Source organism: Leptodactylus fuscus, chromosome 7 (assembly GCF_031893055.1).
Source record: "Leptodactylus fuscus isolate aLepFus1 chromosome 7, aLepFus1.hap2, whole genome shotgun sequence".
In the NCBI taxonomy this organism is placed as follows: Eukaryota; Metazoa; Chordata; class Amphibia; order Anura; family Leptodactylidae; genus Leptodactylus; species Leptodactylus fuscus.
In genome coordinates, this window is record NC_134271.1 from 6208751 (window position 1) to 6231235 (window position 22485).

The 22485-nt window shown below is 44.9% G+C and overlaps 1 protein-coding gene across 3 annotated transcripts in view; it reads right to left on the bottom strand.

Annotated features, from left to right (window-relative positions):
- MPPED2 (metallophosphoesterase domain containing 2) overlaps positions 1-20219 on the bottom strand; it is a 397414-nt gene extending 377195 nt beyond the window's left edge. For 2 of the 3 annotated variants that reach the window (XM_075280857.1, XM_075280856.1), the window contains exon 1: positions 18249-18532. The gene's annotated coding sequence lies outside the window, so the exon portion shown is untranslated. Of the gene's footprint in view, positions 1-18248; positions 18533-20070 lie in introns of those variants that run through there. The other variant, XM_075280858.1, reaches the window with a different exon arrangement.
- Positions 20220-22485: the final 2266 nt, after the last annotated feature.

The following is a 22485-nucleotide window of genomic DNA, read 5'->3' on the forward strand; positions in this document are numbered from 1 at the left end:
CAGCGGATGAGAAGAGGATCGGGGAAGATAAAAAGCACCAATACCTGGACTGTCCCCAATTTCTGTTTTGTGCCTACGTGATGTCCACAAAGGTCTATGGGTGGATTCACAGGCCCGACCGAAGAATAATGGTGGAAATCCAATCTAGGAAGCGCAACAGGATGCAAAAACACACACAAAAATCATCATAAACCGCACATAAGGGGGCAGACAGGACGGACCTCCGGGATCTTTCGGCTTTCATGACTAGGTTTATATACGCATTACACTAATCGTACATGAAAGCTTTTAAGAGCCTTCCTAAAAACCTGGAAGTTATTAGCGCCCATGTAGGGGGGTGACGTCTCCGGTGATTAACAACAAAATTGCCCCTCACTAATTTTATTTTTCCAGTCCAGGATGAAGTCCCAAGAAACAATTTATAACCGGGCTGGACTTCTACTGGTCTAGGAGCTTTGCTTTTCCGGTCATTCCTTCCCTTACAGACCCCATGAAATGAACCCTATAGGATCTGTCACTTTCTTGACCCTTTGTCTTTCCATAAGATTCAGTTCACTTTTTGATACAGCTCCACTGGACCGGTGGCCAACCTGGTGCGATCTGTCGACGTGAGTAAACCAATCCTATACAGGAGCGTAGCCACAGGGTAGTGCAATGGTACTGGTCGCTACTAGGCCCTAGACCCTGAGGGGTGCCCCAGTGGTCCCTCTGCCCCACAAAATATGCCACTATTATAAATGGCATAAGGTAGACAGGCCCCATTACAGAGTCTACATGGTGACCCAAGAGCTTGAAGTTACGCTCCTGATCCTGTCGGTGCAAAGTGGTCTGCCCACAGCATGTCAGTTATTGCCAAAGGTTTCACTCACAGCTTTTTATCCTCTGCAATGTAAAGGTTAAGGCCTACTGGGGCCACTAACATTTCGTGAGCGGGTTGCAGAGGATTACCCTACAGAATATGCAGATGGAAATTCTGCTGGGAATCTGCACCGTCTGTTCCACATCCAAGGAGGAAAAGTGTCTAAAACCAAACACAAAATTTGCCCCATTTCTTGCAACTTTTCATTCGCATATTTGCGAGCCACAGGACCCTGAATTCCTAGTTGTTTTCCTGAAGGATTACCCAAGCTATAGGAGGTGCAGAGTCAGGCCCTGGAGCCTGAGATAGCCCAAGACCTCTCTATAACATCACCTGTATTATAGATGGCTCATTGTAAGTGGGGCCCCCATTACAAATTCTGTTTTGGGGGTCCATGAGCTTTAAATTACTCCTATAGGATTACCCCATGTGTTCCTTGAGAGTCAGCAAGCAGCCCACAGATGAATTTAGGAAAAGCTGGGCCTCGAAGCAAACTTGTGAATGGACCCCTTTCCTGGTCTCTGATCTGACGCCTGGAGGAAACTCAAGGTGGCGTTTCGAGGGGGGCGGGGGAAGAAGACTCGAGGAAGTGTTGGCCAGTCACACCGAGAAATTTGGTGCAGATTTTGAAGCAGCACAGTTTTCGACAAGAGGCAGTGATGGACGCTTCTTTTCCAGGATCCCTCCTGGTCGGTCTGTGGACTTGTGTCTTGGGCTTATCAATCCAATGGTGAAAAGCCAAAACTCTGCTGCAGGATTTGGAGAGGCGTCATTGGTGGAAGACCACCTCAAATTCCTCCACGTGAACCTATCTTAAGGCCTCATGCACAGTGGTTGCGTACATGAGCTGGGCACATGGACACCAGTCTACAAGCCGGACGCAAAATGGACAGGAATAGGACCACTCGAGTTTTGCCCTTGGCCAACGGCCCCCCACACGGGCCTGAGAAAGTACACGGTCATGTGCAGAACGACTAGTAATATGCACACAACCGTGTGTATGAGGCCTACGTAAGGTTGTGCATACCCCATCCTGCTATGCATTTATATACAGGCCCCACAAAACTGGTCCCCCATAGCAGCCATATACTAATAGTAAAGCCTCTGACCAGCCGTGGAATTTCCCTACAGTGGCCACTACAGGAGAAATGTAGAATTACACAAAGTCCATTGAAATGACAAACCAATCCTTTACTACATGGACAGGCCGAGTCCACCAAACGTCCTCCATGTTACCTCTTAGAAGGGATCCCATACAGCGGCCCACCCTATATACCATCCACATGCTCTGACAGAGAAGGACGTCGCTTGTTGTAAAGAGACAACCCAGCGAAGGAAGAATCTCCCATAAAATACTCCCGCCTCTCCTGAACCAGTGAATGGGAAGCCTTCCTCATCCCTGACAATAGAACTGTTGATAAATCTTTTTTAATCGAGGCGAATAGGATTTCCTAAGGAGCGGCGGCCATTTGGAACGCTCTCAGATCAAATCCATATTTGTTGTTGCTGTTTACAGAGATTATAAAGGTACTGTTTTAAATGCAAGGATTACACAAGATCAAACATTGAAATACCAAAGTCTCCGCGTAATCTCTCGTCAAATATTTCAATAAAACAACAGCAGCAGGGCTGCAAAAATGCAGACGGCCCGGGCTAAGGCTCCGTACAGGAAATTACTGGTTTATTTAAAGGGGACATAACTTCCTAAAACATGGCTTCATGTGCAAGGAAAACCAAAAAAATCGTTCTTCAGGGGAAATGGAGAAAACCTGAAACATTGTGCAAGAGAAATGGAATAAATCCGTCACGCTGAATTTTCCGGTCATTTTGTGCAACGTTTGAAAACCGTCAACAAGCAGGTTACGTTGCTGATCATGGATCTTAAGATTTCCTATCCGCACTGGGAAACTGGCCTATAAATCTGCAAAACGGGTCAGGAGCGGAGATGGGCGAACCCTTCCAGATTCATTTCGGATTCGTATCATCACGTCCAGGACTCCTCCTCCAAAGAGCAAAGATTGAGGGGGATTAGATTACTCTTCATTTTGCTAATTCACAAGAATAGACTATTAACAATTCCATTTCTAACATTGCAGCATTTTTTTCACACCTGCCTAAAACATTTGCACCACACTGAACATTCAATATGGTGTTAGGTCGAGAGCTTGTCAGCCTACTAGGATCAGGAGTCTGTCCAAAACTTACAAACCCTATTTATAAGATGTAACCCTGCGATTGACTCGTCATCCTGGATACAACTGTTCTATTCTCCTGCAGCACCACCGCAGGTGAAATGAAGTATTGCATGTATTGAGTCCTCCTGGATGTGCCTTTATTCTCTTTGTAGCCACTTTATAGTATCCGAGTCACACCACCCCTTAACCTGCATACAGTATAACCTGTCACATTTGTATCCGTCTAATGATACGTTGCGTTTCTCAGTGTTTAGGTTACATTGTGATCTTTTGCGCAGTCTTCGCACTATGTGTATATCTTTATTATAATGGATATCACTCTTCGTATTAGAATTTCTACAGCCTTGGGAATAGGCATTATAAACGAGGATGACGAGGATGTTGTCATGACAAACCCTGCTCTACAATGTCACCGCGCACAATACAATGCCACCTTTATTGACGTTATTTACTTTCGCGCTGAATTCTGCTTCATTTTACATTTGACATTTTTGGAAGTGATTATTTATCTCCCCTCGCATTATTATTTCCCCAGAATACTTTTACATTCTGTCCATGACCTGTAAATACATCGCAATGGCGTGGCGTGCTCTTTTGGCGCTGACTACGGATGCGGTACTTCCAGCAGTTGGATGTGCCGTGTCCTATCTATTCTGCAGCTCATGTACGTGGACATATTAGGGTAGGTTTACACTGGACACATGGGCAACAGAACATGCACCGTGCATCTGCCAAAAATAGAGCATAGAGCTGCAGGTTTAAAGGGGTTGTCGAGTAATTTATTGATAGGCGAGAGGATGACAGCTGGCCCCTGCAGAAATAGTCTGGTGTCTGTATACAGTGCACAGAGTCAGAAGCAGACGGCTCTCTGTGCCCTTGATAACAGCGGGTGACGTTACTAAAGCTCAGCCGCCATTGAAATCAGTGGGCGCCAACCTGCAGATACGGCCACTATACAGGGCTCGGAGACAACTGCTTCAGGCTCTGTGCACCGTATAGTACAATAACCGGACATCGCACTGTTAGGATCACATCTTCCATCTTGTATTCTGTCAGCCATTTTGTAAGCTTTTTCTTATATAAGCTTCATAAGGATGTCTGTTTAGAGTTTAAGAGACCCCTTTAGGGGATAAGGTGTGTGGAATGTTGATGGTTGGGTTATAACTCCTTATCTGTTTGTGGTGAGAATCTCATAACAGGTTCTATAACCAGTTGACCCTTAGCCACAGACCGGACTGGACAGATAGCATGTGATCATTATCTCTCGTGCTGTGATATATACATCTAGAATTAGTGTAAGATGTTGGTTTACACATAAATATTGTAAATTCTTCTGTATGTCATGAGAAAGGTCATCCCAGGTTGGAGTATAATAATGAGATGCAGAACTTATCCAATAGTCATGTGCCACAGCTTATGTATAACCAATCGGGTCAAAGTCCAACCTGCTTATGTTTGTATAAATGCTAACTTTCTGTAACAATAAATCAGAATCCATTTTGATACACGACCACCATGTGTCTCTGTTGATTCTCCGGGCTAAAGATGGCGGCAGCCGATCTTGGCCTGTTAATTAATTTTCCTTTACAGACAGCATATCTCTGGGGTATTATGATTTGACCCCAACAGAAAATTGGCGCCCAAACGTGCGGCTTGAGAGATGAGGAGACGGTTTGCTGATCCCCCGGACGACCAGATTACAGGAGTGCTTGGAAATACAGATCCAACAAAGTCAGCGCTGCAAGGTAAGAACTTTAATCTTACCAGTTTGATCTGTGTTTCTAAGAACTTTTGTTTTCCTGTCCGAGTGTGAGGTAAACACATATGTACCTTATATAGATAGCTCAAGCTTTTTGCAAAGAACCTAAAAGAATATGTATTGTCTGTAAAGGGGGTGGGAAATGTTATACCTCATTCTTTGTATACTGTCCATGCTGTGATTTGATTGATACATCTGTTATAAAGTGTATAGGGAGGCATAGAAGGGAGAGTCAGTCTCCATCCGTAATACTGAGTGATTGAAAAGTCCTTGTTTAAGCACTAAGGACTGAGTAGAATCTGCGCAAGTACGTGTAAAGATTCAGGGGTGTTCGGAATAGGTTTTGCCTTGAGCACAGATACCGGAAACTTGTACATTAGAGATTAGTTCAGTGAAAACAGAGTGACTGTTTGGGAGATCCCACTAAGAGAGGTCAGTATGACCCCCAGAGCGATCTGTGTGACCCTGGGGAGAAATATGTATGACCCTCGAGTAGTCATGAGTGACCCTCTATTGTCTTAATTGCCCTAGAGGGGTGGGAGCTCACAGCTGACTGGCCATCAGCTAGTATGGGGAAGGGACCCTCTGAGAAAGGGTACACCCCATATGAACTAATAGAGAGAGAGAGCGAGAAAAAGTTGCCGCCCGAGAAAAAGAAAAAAAAAAAAAAAGAATAAATAAAAATCCTTAAGAGAGCAGGGGTTCCTAAGAACAGGATTGTTTGATAGTAAATTTTGGGAACCAATGGAGATTAGAGCATGCAGGACAGATACAGGAGCATAAGTTACAAAGGGATATGTGCTCTAATTGAAGAACAGAATGGGGGGAGTGCAGAGTCAGCCGGTATGGAAATCAACCCAAAAGATAGTTTAAGGAAAGAGCAGTTAGAAATGGAGGTGAGAAACTGCTGATAAGATGTTGGATAGTTGGATAAACATTAAGTAAGGAATGGTTACAGAAATAAGGTATTCAGTGTTTGTATATTTTCCTTAGTGTAAGGGAATGTATAGTGAGCCCCCACTCACAGTCCAGCTAAAGGATTAAATGTGGTCTGCATTGTGATGTTAGCACTATATATGAGTGGTAACTAGATAAAGATATAGGGAGAGTCCGCTGAAGTATATTGTGGCAGACTACTCACCAAGGTAGTAGATTCTGGGTGAAATCAGGTCTATAATGCTTTGAAAAACACCATGATTGTTGAAGCATTTATGCAAGGAAAAATGGCAGAAAAAGGATCAGAAGCTCCTGTGTGTCTCTAATGGAGGTCAGGATAATTCACAATGAATGTCAGGCCTCCCCCCCCCACCTCCTATTGTCCTCTGTATATCCACAGCAGAGGTATACAGGAGACAGGTTTTGCTAGGATTCAACAGAAGGGGGGAGGGGAGACACGGCAGGTAGCTAAGATTTCAGCTATGAGTGATACAATGTAACATCATTGGTATAATGTATGGAGAATTAGGAATATATGGTTTAATAATAAGTGAACTGTATAGTGTAAGCTGTTTCTAACCAGTATTTGACTTTGTGTAAGATTATTGTGATGTGTTACAGTGGTAAAAACTTTGATTGGAATCTTGTAAAGTAAAGTGTCAAAAAGTCTTGCAGTCAGCCCTCAAGGCAAATCTCAGATATAGTGTAAGAGTTTCTGAGCATCTGTAGCAACTAGATGAGTGGGGTCTGCCATGGAAATATTCGAAGACTGCACAGAAATATTAATATGTAATGGTGGTATCAGTATTGGCTGTTTAAATCATATTTAATGTCTTTAGAATTGGATTAATGGCATAAATGTTAGATAATCATTATTATGTTTATTTTTCAGTGATACACATTGAAGATGAAGCCATCTAATGATTTGTTTGTTTATTTTTCCTCAATATTCAGCTGTGCAGGAATTATAACTAACCCTGTGATTATTTGTAGGAAAAGAACAATAAGATGATATCACTGTACAAAATATATGAAAATTGACAAGTTCTTTATGATTCAATGGATGTGTGTGTGTCTGGAGCTCCAGTGTGAAGGTTGCATGTATGTATGAAGTGAATGGGCCCATATGTGTTACATGTACATGCTCTGTTTGCCTATGTCTGTATTGTTACATTTTTAGTCTCCACAGGGAGCAGATGAAGAAATTGAATGCTGATAGTCCCACAGAGGGTGGTGACAAGTAGATATGAGTTCCTTTCCATCGTTGAAAATATATATATATGTACAGTATATATGTCTTCTGGTGAATATGAGATGTACTTGATATACCATGTACATGTACTAGGTACTCAGTGTTTATTGGTTATGAGTTTATACTATAAACCCATGAATGTTAACAATCGGGAATTATTTTGTGAAAAAGTTGTATCTAATACTTGTAAAATGTTATTGGTCATTTCTATTCAGATTGATCCCTTAAAGTTTTTGCCTTCTCTGCTGATATATTTTGAGCATTTAATGAATTAGTTGTAATTCTGGAATAATTAGAAGTTTTAGAGAACTGAATTTACTTGGGATTGTCTAAACAAGCTGCTGGGATATGTAATACTACAGGTATAACAAGTTTGGGAAAAGCCAGCTCAGCTGCTTCCATGATAAGACACAAGGGTTGCTTGCAGTGGAAACAAAGATAACAATCTCAGACTGCAGTGTGTCTTATTTATGTCTTCTAATGTAAGCTTTGCATTCTGTGCTGCACTACAAGTCCCATCTAAACCTGTTAACAATAGTTTCAGGGGAGGAAAAAGTCAGATAACTTAAAAATAATTTTATTTTTGCTAATTTGGTTATGTAAATGATGAATCTATTGTTAACTCTGATAAGAGTTCTTTCATTTTAGATGATTCTCGATTTAGGAATGATGGTGGATTCTGCACCAGATATGTCATGGTCACTGAATATGAGGTAAACCAAGGGTAAAACCAAGCACAAGTAGAACCATTATAGAACTGTATGGGTCTCAGCTCATGAAGCTGAACTAGAAGCCATCACTGAGACAGGGTACAAGGCCTGAGGGTAGGTGTTTGATATAGTGGGACTATGGTCCAATCTGGAGAGCGAGAGCTTTCTGTAGGGTTAATGTGAAGCCTAAAAGGATTTCCAGGCTGTTCAGATAGTGATGGACCCTGCTGCTGCCCCCACACAGGTGGGTATAGTCAGAAGTCAGGACACACACCAAGGCTGATATGAAAGGAAGTAGAGGTAACATGTGGGCAGACACTGCCGCTAACCAGCTGCAGAGGCCTAGGGGATATGCTTTATTGATAATTGGTCACTATACTAGGCCCAAAAACCCCTTTTAGTTCTCTTTTCAGGTTTTACAACACTGAAGCACCAAAAATGGTCCAGGACTGAAAGAGGATGTACAAGTCCTGATCTCCGGTGGTAAGAGAGTATTTTTACTGATAGCATTTGTCCCCACTGATGGCATAAGCAGCTCATTTCTAAGTGCACTGTTTAGTAGTAGCCATGTGTGACCTGGTGAGCGGAGGATGGGCGGCTGCAGGATTTAGTATCACTACTGACAGATATATATGTGAGCCTGCATGGCATGTCGTAAATGAAAAGTGTCTTTGAGCCATGCCCAGAGCCCTTGTACCTGCTCCAGAGATTGCAGGATAACTATATGCTATAACTATAACTTTAGTAACTACTAAAGGTGAGACGGTATAAGTACGTGCTTGTGTGTATAGTGATTTCTCTTCAGGATGGCCTGGGGCATATCTGGTGAAGAAAGCCATCACAAACGGGCTGCAGATACTGAAGATGTAGTGTGTCACTTGTATTTGTATTTTCTGTAAGGTACCCTCCTGACAGAAGAATTGGTTTTAACCCATAGCAAACTTTCTTTGGGTCAGCCCCTAGGTTAGAGTTGTATTATGGTGTACTGACTGACTATGTGATGTCTTGGCAAAAACATTTGACTAATGTATGGCTTTGAGTTTTCTCCTCCCTCTCAGATTTTAAGTTAGTGGACCGGACCTATTCATTTGAACCAAGAGATTGATGACACGTGAGAAATCCTCTTGAACCAAGATTTGATGATTCGCCCCAAGTGCTGCTAACTACTAATACTTCTATGAGACTTGACGGAAAGCCTAATTGTGTCCATGCTTCACATTGCAAAGAAGTCTCTACACACAGCGATGAAGATTCTCCTGATGTTACTGTTATAGATTATTCTGGCGATAAGCCTGCATAGAACATTTGACAATGAGTGGGACAATAAGTTTTTTTCTTTAAACATCATATGATCTTGAATGAAGATTTGAATGTGTCAGCCTGTAGGATATGTACTCATAGCCCCATATTAGCCTCAGTCATGTTATATATAGCTGTTTTCATAACACAACAGGAAATGTTTGAAGTAATGATACATAGTGTTTGAAAAATACAAAGCAGACTGAAAATAACAGGCCAGAACTATGATTGAGATTAATTTGGAATACAGGAACATATGAGGGGAATCTGGAAAGGTCCAGCAGTAGACGTTAAGTCACTGAAGTACCTAAATATGAATTCCTGTATCCAATTATCTCAAAATGGGGGAATTGTTAGGATCACATCTTCCATCTTGTATTCTGTCAGCCATTTTGTAAGCTTTTTCTTATATAAGCTTCATAAGGATGTCTGTTTAGAGTTTAAGAGACCCCTTTAGGGGATAAGGTGTGTGGAATGTTGATGGTTGGGTTATAACTCCTTATCTGTTTGTGGTGAGAATCTCATAACAGGTTCTATAACCAGTTGACCCTTAGCCACAGACCGGACTGGACAGATAGCATGTGATCATTATCTCTCGTGCTGTGATATATACATCTAGAATTAGTGTAAGATGTTGGTTTACACATAAATATTGTAAATTCTTCTGTATGTCATGAGAAAGGTCATCCCAGGTTGGAGTATAATAATGAGATGCAGAACTTATCCAATAGTCATGTGCCACAGCTTATGTATAACCAATCGGGTCAAAGTCCAACCTGCTTATGTTTGTATAAATGCTAACTTTCTGTAACAATAAATCAGAATCCATTTTGATACACGACCACCATGTGTCTCTGTTGATTCTCCGGGCTAAAGATGGCGGCAGCCGATCTTGGCCTGTTAATTAATTTTCCTTTACAGACAGCATATCTCTGGGGTATTATGATTTGACCCCAACAGCACCGAACACAAGACTCAGCATTTTCCTGCAATAAAATATACAGCGTGTGAATGCGCCCTTAGAGACTCTCACAAGTAGGGTTGAGCGATTGGGATCAGATTCCGATCCCGATCTTTTCCAGCGGGATCGAGGTCGGAGGTTATCTCAAGATCAGCTCAACCCCAAAAGTGACTTTTCCCATAGAGAAGCATTGACTAGGGTTGAGTGATTGAGATTCGAAAAGATCAGATTCCTATTGGCGAATGAGCAAATTTCACGATCGGGATTGGCTGGAAAATGATCGGAAATCGGATTTAAAAAAAAAAAAAAAAAAAATCCTGAAATCTCAAGATCGGCTCAACCCTACTCAAGTTCTCAGTTGTATAGAGCAGTAATACGGCGCTCATCATAGGACTGCCATACTGTACCTCCATAGGTTATAGTGTCCATACTGTTTCTCCATAAGGATTCCATTAAACCAAGAGAATTATATAATATAATGTCCTATAAGATATAATTATACCATGTGGCCTAATTTATAGAGGAGAGAAGTTCTGTTATGGCTTATAGAGTCGCCATATGGCGGTAAACAGCTCTGGGGTAGTGTATAGATTGAACTGAATGGATATGGGGAATATAAATATATACTTACATACAAATATATATTCATATACACGTTGGATATAAGGAATAGTGTGTGTGTGTGTGTGTGTGTGTGTGTGTGTGTGTGTATATACACACACACATACATTATACATATATAGGAATATAAACGTACACATATATATCTCCAGTATAGTATCTTTGCAATGTATAAGTATGCATATATATTCCTTGTATGTATGTATGTAGGGGTGTGTATAATCTATATATATATATCTCCCTATATTATAAAAATGAATTTCTGTCTGTCTGTCTGTCTGTCTGTCTGTGCTCTAATGCGAACCAAACGACTGGACCGATCTTCACCAAATTTGATACAGAGATACTTCAGATATCCGGGAGGGTTTAAGACGAGACTCCAACTCGCTCGGACGTACCGTTGCTGAGATACAGCATTCCAAACACAGTGCCCCCCCCTTAGCCAATACAAACCTGCAAGACTTTCACTCATATTCCAACTGCAATACACACGGTCACTCCACATGCACAATACAACACTGATATCCAAACTGAGATACACGCATCAGAGGATTAGATACACAGATCAGCACACAGTATCACACACCAGAGGATTAGATACACGCGTCTGCACACAGTCCCACAAACCAGAGGATTAAATACACACTTCTGCACACAGTTCCACACACTGAAGGATTTGATACGTGCGTCTGCACACAGTTCCACATGCCGAAGGATTAGATACAGGCGTCTACACACAGTTCCACACTCCAGAGGATTAGATACGCGTATCTGCACACATTTGTACACACCATAGGATTAGATACACGCGTCTGCACAGAGTACCACATGCTGTAGGATTAGATACACACGTCTACACACAGTTCCACACTCCAGAGGATTAGATACGTTCATCTGCACACAGTTGTACACACCATAGGATTAGATACACGTGTCTGCACACAGTACCACATGCAGTAGGATTAGATACACGCGTCTACACATAGTTCCATACACCGGAGGATTAGATACGCGCCTCTTCACACAATACCACACAAGGGAGGATTAGATACGTGTGTGTGCACACAGTACCACATGCCAGAGAATTAGATACGCGTCTCCGCACACAGTATCACACGGGGGAGGATTAGATACGCGCGTGTATACACAGTACCACACGGGGGAGGATTAGATATGCGAGTCTGCATACAGTACCACACGGGGAGGATTAGATACGCGCGTCTACACAGTACCACATTCCATAGGATTAGATATGCGCGTCTGCACACAGTTGTACACACCATAGGATTAGATACACGTGTCTGCACACAGTACCACATGCCATAGGATTAGATACGCGCGTCTACACATAGTTCCACACGCCGAAGGATTAGATACGCGCCTCTTCACACAATACCACACAAGGGAGGATTAGATACGTGTGTGTGCACACAGTACCACACTTTGGAGGATTAGATACATGCCTCTGCACACAGTACCACAAGCCAGAGAATTAGATACGCGTCTCAGCACACAGTATCACACGGGGGAGGATTAGATACGCGCGTCTACACACAGTACCACATGCCATAGGATTAGATACGCGCCTCTTCACACAATACCACACAAGGGAGGATTAGATACGTGTGTGTGCACACAGTACCACACTTTGGAAGATTAGATACATGCCTCTGGACACAGTACCACAAGCCAGAGAATTAGATACGCGTTTCCGCACACAGTATCGCACGGGGGAGGATTAGATACGCGCGTCTGCACACAGTACCACACGGGGGAGGATTAGATACGCGCGTCTACACACAGTACCACATGCCATAGGATTAGATACGCGCGTCTGCACACAGTACCACATGCCGGGGGATTGGATACGCGCGTCTGCACACTGTTCCACACGCCATAGGATTAGACACGCACCTCTTCACACAATACCACACAGGGGAGGATTAGATACACGTGTCTTCACACAGTTGTACACGCCATAGGATTAGATACACACGTCTGTACAGAGTACCACATGCCGTAGGATTAGATACACGCATCTACATACAGTTCCACACTCCAGAGGATTAGATACGCACGTCTGCACACAGTTATACACGCCATAAGATTAGATACACACATCTGCACACAGTACCACATGCTGTAGGATTAGATACGCGCGTCTACACACAGTTCCACACGCCAAAGGATTAGATACGCGCCTCTTCACACAATACCACACGGGAGGATTAGATACATGCGTCTGAATACAGTACCACACTTTGGAGGATTAGATACATGCCTCTGCACACAGTACCACATGCCAGATAATTAGATACACATCTCAGCACACAGTACCACACGGGGGAGGATTAGATACACGCGTCTGCACATAGTACCACATGCCGTAAGATTAGATATGCACGTCTGCACACAGTTTCATTTACCGGAGGATTAGATACGTGCCTCTTCACACAATGCCACACGGGGGAGGATTAGATACACACATCTGTACACAGTACCACACCAACAAGGATTAGATACTTGCGTCTAAACACAGTACTGCATGGGGAAGGATTAGATACAGCTTTACTCCAGGTATCCATAACAACTGATCACAGGTTTTTCACTGATATCCAAAATGAGATACACATAATCACATGACGCTTATGGACATACACACAAACCACATACAAAATACACCAGTGCAAAACTGGACAATTCTTATGAGGCCACTACACAAACATAAAATGTAATATACCCGTGCGAAGCCGGGTCCTCCCTCTAGTATATATATATATATATATACACACACACACACACACTGTATATATACACACACACACACACACACACACAGTATATACACACTCACACGTATATATACACAGACACCAGTGAACTTCTTTAGCTTTCTACTTACACTACAAGTAGTCAATGAGGCCGTTTATCAAGATGGCGTCCAGGGCCGTCACATGGCCGTATGGTTAATCTTCAACAACTGGCCATTTCAGGCCAGATGGTAAAACCCTGGTCAGTTACTTTATTATTTTACAACCAGGCGATATGGCCACCCATATGTCACACAGCAGCAGCGGGGCAGGGGACACATTAATGAAGATGAAGGCCTGACAGCAGACATGAACTGGTTAAATCCTAAAGCCTGTATACAGGGGTTAAATGAGGACACAGACATAGCGCCGAATTCCACAATCACGGGCAGATTCTCTATCCCCGAGCACCGAGGCTTAGGACATGAAATTATTATATTCTGCCGACACAGCAGAGCCGAGTTTGTCATTTGGCACAAGTTATGGAAGGGTTTACATAGGACTGCAGGCGGGCTGCCGCGTTATCTTAGTTTAGATGGTTATGGCGCAATTCTATAGATCTAGAGGACTAGCATGGCGTCGCTGCATCTGTATAAAGGGTGGACATGGGGTCTTATCCATCTTTACAGTATACGGACGTGTGTATATTCACTTTGCTGTTACTACAATACGCAGCTTTTTTTTCCACGCCTAGGCCAGAAGTGCTCCGTTTCTGGCAGGTGCGGCCATTTTGTTTTCAGACCGTTTTAATAAATCTGCCACTGTACGTTCTCCCGACATTTGCATTGCTGTAGTGATAGATTCATTTAGATCGTGAGCCCCCAATGGGTACCGGGACGGATGCGATCGATGGCGGTCTACATACCGTGCTGCAGAATACGTTACCCATAGCAACTAATCATATCGCAGCTTTCATATTCCATAAGGCCTCTCAGATATAAGACCTGGAATCTGATTGGCCGCTACCGGAAACTTCGCCGCTTTTGTCTCGTCCTGGTTTTGATAATTCTCCTTCAATGTTTGATGAATCATTCTAAATTTTTTAAATGGCGTCTTCTGAATTTATTGCAAATTTTTGGAAATAAAAAAAAAAAAATAAAATAAAAATTTTTTTTTAAAGAATACTATTTACATACAGAAGACTGAACAGAAGCGGAGGCGAGCGCGCAGCCAGGGTTCGATCACAAGACTGTTCGCACAGGAGGCCTCAGTACGAATTTCTTGTGATGCTCACGACCCTTTAACCCCTTGGTGTCTGACATAGAAGCAGATCATTATATAAAGGTATTAAAAAAAAAAAAAAAAACATTACAAAAAATTAAAAAAAAAAAAAAATCAGTGGGATCCGAGATCGTATCAACACAGACATGTCTAGATACAGACGTGAAGCCGCGGCGTATATAATGTATTATTGGTGGTATTAGTACTGGCAGCGGGGTTCCCTTTTATATGATCCTTTAATAATCTGACGCTGTTAGTGCTGGATTACAGGAATTATACCGTACCGGGCAGTACATCCTAAGGTCTCATACATGGGATATTGGTGGTTGTTCTCATTTAACGTGGTGTCACCCCCCTTACAAAGCCTATAGCGCAGCCCCATAGGAGGGGGATCTCACCCCAATGTACAGATTATTTTATGCATTTTTTTTTATTCAATGGATCATATCAGGGATCAGTAACCTTTGGCGATCCAACTGCAGAACTACAGCTCCCAGCATGCACGCTTACCCAGCCGCACTGAAGTGACTGGAGCATGCTGGGAGTTGTAGTGCCGAAGGTTCCCTGTACATGGGTCTATAATATGGTAGGATTACAAACAGGTCACAATTATTTTTCTGACTGATTTATACCAAAATGTAAAAAAAAAAAAATAAAAATAAAAAAATATAGAATTGATGGAACGATAGATAGACGCTATTGATATATAGACGGACTTATAGATCGATTGATATCCAAGTTTAACTCTTTAAGCTAAACCAATGCGGTCCCTTTAGCTGCAGTCTTATGTAAACCCACGAACATGCCATATACGGCCCAAATAAACTCAGCTCTGCTACATCTGCATCCATACCATCTATATTTCACCCAGTCGTAGAATTCTATTCCCAGACTACAAGTCCCATCACAAAATGAAGTTGCTCTTAACCCTTTCAGCACTTTAAATACGGCGATATTTTACAGCCCTGCAGGATCTGCTTGGTTTTTTCGAGGTAGTCGCATCAATTCGCTGTTATTCTTCCCAAAAATCATTTTCGTGGACTAAAATGCATCCGACGAGGATCGCCCCCCACAGATGCTAAACGAAAACCGCAGACAAACCTCCCCAAAAATGTGCCATCAGCAGCTGCGTTTCTTAATGTCCCTCTCAATGGCCGTTTCCTATAAGACAACACCTGCTTTCTTCTGCCGCCTGCCTCACAGAGACGCTCATTTACAACGCGATTTTTTTGCTGCGGTGAGAAATTACACAATTATTCCGTCCTGGGAGGTAAATACCTAGATGAAATAGACGAACGCAACGTTCCTATAAGAAGCCGAAGTAACCAGACAGATGTTAACAAACGGAGCGCGGAAAGAGATAAACCTGGCAATGGCTATGAAGAGCCCAAAACGCCGCACTGTACGTAAACATCCGGTTATCACAGCGCACAAAACAAACAACACAGCACAAAAGTTTACAACTAGGCCTCAACTCCGGCTCAGTCATCCTATAGACTGGACAGGGGGGGGGGACTTGGTCATATTGTCGAATCGGGAAGGGGGTTTGGTGGTGGTAAATGTATTACTGAAAAGTGAAATGACCAATTCAGCTCTGCTACATCAGCGAAAGATCATGGACTGAGCCTGAGAAGTCATAATGAAGATGTAGATAGAGGAAACTAATAGATAGCAGCGGATTCTATATCAAACTGTATCCGTCCAGGTACGTGATAGATAGACAGACCGACACATAGATAGATAGATAGATAGATAGATAGATAGATAGATAGATAGATAGATAGATAGATAGAAACTTTATCAATATAGGTACTGGCAGAAACAGTAACACATAGATATTGCTCCTTATAAAATCTAGAACTACATTAATTCTATTATAAATTGTTATATTCTATAAGTATTATTGTTCCGGAATTACATAACATGTTACATTACAATCCAATTCTAAAGAGTAAGCCGAGACAACATTGCGGCCTGTGGTCGTCCGTCGGACCTTATATATTTTCTATATAGGTTTGTATCTCTATTATATGCCAGAGCGGGACAGACATAGCAGAGTCCATTATGTAACACATTATGTGCGTCGTCTCTCCATAGGCCTTCAGATTTCTATACATATATACACACACGTGCCTTTCGAGTTATAACTTTAGCATGCCTTATAGATCACAAAGCTGAGCCGATTTTGCCGACGTATTCCATCAGATTTCCGATAAACCTTCTGCATTAGGTCAGAGAATTATTAAAAAAAAGTGCAACTACCAAAAAAATAGTAACTAAATAAAAATAAATTCAACTCAGCTACAAGTATAAGACCCCAACTATAGATAGTACATGTATCCCTCTGTACGTGTAAGTACCTATATGTACATACAAACACGATAGCGGTGTTATATAGATTATACAATTAGCAGAAGACACCATCATATATACGTAACGCTATACAGTATCACAAGTATATAATATATAAATAATGATGACAATATATACCTGTATATAGGAGATATCAACTACAGGAAAGGGAAGGTTCTATTTCAAAGTGTTTTTCTAATGTTTGTATGTGGTGGAAATATAACGCACGCTATAAAACTTCACCTGCATCACCGACACAAAATATAATTACATGCTGCACGTCTAAACAAAATAAACCTGCTATACTAATATATATATATATATATATATATATATATATATATATATATACATACACACACACATTCATACAGTCAAGATGGATATCCTATATTCCCCAATTTAAAGTGTCCCCTGAAACACACACATACATGATGCATAGGAGGACGGTAATATCTGTACATTATAAATATTACATATCTACACATTATAAATCCTACGAAAGTACAGAACAAAGGCTTCCCATCCACATCACTATAAAGTGGACTTTGGTACAGCAGCTGTCCCAGCTGCCGAAACGCATAATACCATAAAGCGATACGGAGGGTGGGGGGGTCCCATTGTAATAACTGTGGGTTTTAATCAAACTGTTATTAATTTCTAAGCATTTGGAAAGTCCGTGAAGCAATTTCTGCCGTTGCGAAGCGTGCCACATCATATGTATCGTACTTTAATTGTGGATCTGGGAAACACTAGCTACAGATAATTGGCAGGAATTTAGCCTTCCACGCTGCAATCCAACCATCCAAGAAATGAAGCGATATAGAATACATCTGCAAGGTAAACCAGCAATACATAACCCAAATCCGCTACCCCCAAGCTGCCCTCACCTACCACCCCTCTAAGCAGGTGCCCACTTAGATATTCTATGGGCACAAAAACTCTCATCCCTGTGTCCATTTATAATGAAATCCGGACATGCAAGTAAAAGCAACACTTTACATGCTCGAAACAAATATACAATAAATACAGAAGATACAATGCAACAAGATACAATGTAACAGATGAAACAAAACATGTAATAGACTTTTATAAAATACACTTAACCCTTTGCAGACTGTCCTAGTTGATTAGCACACAGCATGCAAACAGGACAACATGCAAACTGATGCTTTCTTAAAGAGCCCCCGCCACTAGAGATCCTAAACCCCCTCCCCCCCCAGCTATGGTTTCAGAGTTTGCAAAGTCTGTGTCTCCTAGAGAGAGCTGCTACCTAGTAAAGTCCATGTTGGGCTGATGCTGATCCGCTGCTGGTCTCTCCTGTAGAAAGCCAGAGATCTCCCTGCTGGCTGATCCTCAGTGTCTCCTCTCACTCCTCTCTCCTCTCTCTCTGTGGCTGACACACTCCCTGTCTCCCTCTCCCCCCTCCCCTCTGCCTTATTCTGGGATTGATTGATTACAATCAGTGACCAAAGGCTGTGACATGGGCATGCACTTGGCTCACAACTGCACAGTGAAATACAGAGTCTGGGGACACGACAGACGAGAAGGGGGGGGGGGATATATGAAAGATATTAATATTATTTCACTGCACCAGGGATATGACAGGTTGAGCGATTATTAGGGGGCAAGCTATTAAAAGGCGGCAGGGAAAGGGGGGGGGGGTCTTCTTTATAATAACTGCATGTGGTAGATGAGTCTTAAGCTATAGAACCATCATTCTTCTCCAAATATTTTTTAATTATTCTGCAAATAATCTACGATGGACGCCAAACGGCATGAGATTTTTATTTATTTATTTTTTTATTTAATTCTATTTTTATTTTTATTTATTTTTTATTAAAAAAAACTAAAAAACGGCAGATTTTTTTTTAATATTAAAGCTAAAAAAAAATCTAAAAATTAAGAAATTACATTAATAAAAAAAATCTAGAAAATAAATATTTTAAAGGATTTAGTTTTCTAATATAAAACACTCGTAGAAAAAGATTTATATTTCGGCGGGTTTCGAATTATTTTTTTTCAGGATTTTAATATTATATACAAATAATACACCCGCACTATATTACGGTATATTATAAATTTTATATATACACACACGCAAATTATATTATAAAGTCTTAGCTATAGATATATTATTTACACACACATTAAATATGCTCAAGTTTGGAACATTTTGGAACTTCCCGGTCTGAACAGGGTTAAAAAAAAAAAAAAAAAAAAAAAAAAAAAATCATGCAAGGGTTTAAGAGATCAAAGCCTCTGCTATGTATTCCAACCTAGCCTTGCGCAGCCTTATAACACAGTGGTCGCTCCAAAGACCGATTAACCCCTTACACACCACCCAGCTCTCCCAATCCAACTTGTGCGTATTATAGCCGGTCACACATGGCGAATAATATAGTTTTTTTTATTTTTGCACCCATTTCCACGACTTGCTCGGTGTGACTTACTTATATTCTTTCTCTTGTAGCCCACAGATCCCTCCCCTCGCCAAGGCCTCGGATCACCAGGAGGATTGTTATAGCCTATAATAGTCCATGCATACAGTACAGTATATGTGTATGTGCCCTGTGCAGGCAGGAGGAGGGGGGGGGGATGTGTCTGTATATGACTGCCCAGCCTCCATCACAATAGACATCTCCCTGGGAATATTATTCAGTGTGTGCCCCCCCTCCTCACTTCCCTTGGCCTGATGTGACATTGCAATGCCCCCCAGACCTTGCAAAAATACATGTAATGCCTGCTGATCCCTGTATTCCACCTGGAAGAAGAAGAGGGACAGAAAGGGAAGAGAGAGGGAATGAGAAAGAGAAGGAAGGAAGAGGGGGAGGGAAGGAGAGGAGAGAGGGCAGATCATGTCGCTCTCCAATTAATTAGCAAAGAAAAATCCTGCAACCCAGTGCAAGCCCAGAGAGTGCCCCCCTGACTGCCCCCTGCCCTGTGCTGTGATGTGGGGGTGGGGGGCACAGCCCCCTGTCTGCCCTGCTGCTGGCAATGACAAGGCACCTCTAACCCACAGGCTTTGTGTGTTGTTTCTATCTGATTTACATCCCCCTTTGCTATAATGTGGGCTGAGGATGAGGAGCCTTTACCTTGCTGCCTGGGTCCCTGGGCTGCCTGCAGTCAGTGCTGTGCTGGGGGCCCGTCCATGGGGGCTGCAGGGGGGTCGGGAGGTGCTGTCAGAAGGAGCAGACAGGGTGAAACCTTCGACCCTGAGGGTCCCCCGGCTGACTGGAAATGAGAAGAGACTCAGGGAGGAAAATGAGAGCAGCCTCGATCTGAGGAGAGAGCAGAGAGTGCAGTGACTGGGGGCTGCCACTGGGGTCAGGGAGCAGGAGAGGGGCTGCCACTAGGTCAGGGGGCAGGAGAGGGGCAGACACTGGGGTCAGGGGGCAGGAGAGGGGCAGACACTGGGTCAGAGGGCAGGAGAGGGGCAGACACTGGGGTCAGGGAGCAGGAGAGGGGCTGCCACTAGGTCAGGGGGCAGGAGAGGGGCAGACACTGGGGTCAGGGAGCAGGAGAGGGGCAGACACTGGGGTCAGGGAGCAGGAGAGGGGCTGCCACTAGGTCAGGGGGCAGGAGAGGGGCAGACACTGGGGTCAGGGAGCAGGAGAGGGGCAGACACTGGGGTCAAGGAGCAGGAGAGGGGCTGCCACTGGGTCAGGGGGCAGGAGAGGGGCAGACACTGGGGTCAGTGGGCAGGAGAGGGGCTGCCACTGGGGTCAGGGGGCAGGAGAGGGGCTGCCACTGGGGTCAGGGGGCAGGAGAGGGGCTGCCACTGGGGTCAGGGGGCAGGAGAGGGGCAGACACTGGGGTCAGGGGGCAGGAGAGGGGCAGACACTGGGGTCAGGGGGCAGGAGAGGGGCAGACACTGGGGTCAGGGAGCAGGAGAGGGGCAGACACTGGGGTCAGGGGGCAGGAGAGGGGCAGACACTGGGGTCAGGGGGCAGGAGAGGGGCAGACACTGGGGTCAGGGGGCAGGAGAGGGGCTGCCACTGGGTCAGGGGGCAGGAGAGGGGCAGACACTGGGGTCAGGGAGCAGGAGAGGGGCTGCCACTGGGGTCAGGGGGCAGGAGAGGGGCAGACACTGGGGTCAGGGAGCAGGAGAGGGGCTGCCACTGGGGTCAGGGGGCAGGAGAGGGGCAGACACTGGGGTCAGGGGGCAGGAGAGGGGCAGACACTGGGGTCAGGAGAGGGGCTGCCACTGGGGTCAGGGAGCAGGAGAGGGGCTACCACTAGGTCAGGGGGCAGGAGAGGGGCTACCACTAGGTCAGGGGGCAGGAGAGGGGCAGACACTGGGGTCAGGGAGCAGGAGAGGGGCTGCCACTGGGGTCAGGGGGCAGGAGAGGGGCTGCCACTGGGTCAGAGGGCAGCAGAGGGGCAGACACTGGGGTCAGGGAGCAGGAGAGGGGCAGACACTGGGGTCAGGGGGCAGGAGAGGGGCAGACACTGGGGTCAGGGAACAGCAGAGGGGCAGACACTGGGGTCAGGGGGCAGGAGAGGGGCAGACACTGGGGTCAGGGAACAGCAGAGGGGCAGACACTGGGGTCAGGGAGCAGGAGAGGGGCTGCCACTGGGTCAGAGGGCAGCAGAGGGGCAGACACTGGGGTCAGGGAGCAGGAGAGGGGCAGACACTGGGGTCAGGGGGCAGGAGAGGGGCAGACACTGGGGTCAGGGAACAGCAGAGGGGCAGACACTGGGGTCAGGGGGCAGCAGAGGTGCAGACACTGGGGTCAGGGAGCAGGAGAGGGGCTGCCACTAGGTCATGGGGCAGGAGAGGGGCAGACACTGGGGTCAGGGGGCAGGAGAGGGGCAGACACTGGGGTCAGGGGGCAGGAGAGGGGCTGCCACTGGGGTCAGGGAGCAGCAGAGGGGCAGACACTGGGGTCAGGGGGCAGGAGAGGGGCAGACACTGGGGTCAGGGGGCAGGAGAGGGGCAGACACTGGGGTCAGGGGGCAGGAGAGGGGCTGCCACTGGGTCAGGGGGCAGCAGAGGGGGAGACACTGGGGTCAGGGAGCAGGAGAGGGGCAGACACTGGGGTCAGGGAGCAGGAGAGGGGCTGCCACTGGGTCAGAGGGCAGCAGAGGGGCAGACACTGGGGTCAGGGAGCAGGAGAGGGGCAGACACTGGGGTCAGGGGGCAGGAGAGGGGCAGACACTGGGGTCAGGGAACAGCAGAGGGGCAGACACTGGGGTCAGGGGGCAGGAGAGGGGCAAACACTGGGGTCAGGGGGCAGGAGAGGGCAGACACTGGGGTCAGGGAGCAGGCGAGGGGCTGCCACTAGGTCAGGGGGCAGGAGAGGGGCTGCCACTGGGTCAGAGGGCAGCAGAGGGGCAGACACTGGGGTCAGGGAGCAGGAGAGGGGCAGACACTGGGGTCAGGGGGCAGGAGAGGGGCAGACACTGGGGTCAGGGAACAGCAGAGGGGCAGACACTGGGGTCAGGGGGCAGCAGAGGTGCAGACACTGGGGTCAGGGAGCAGGAGAGGGGCTGCCACTAGGTCATGG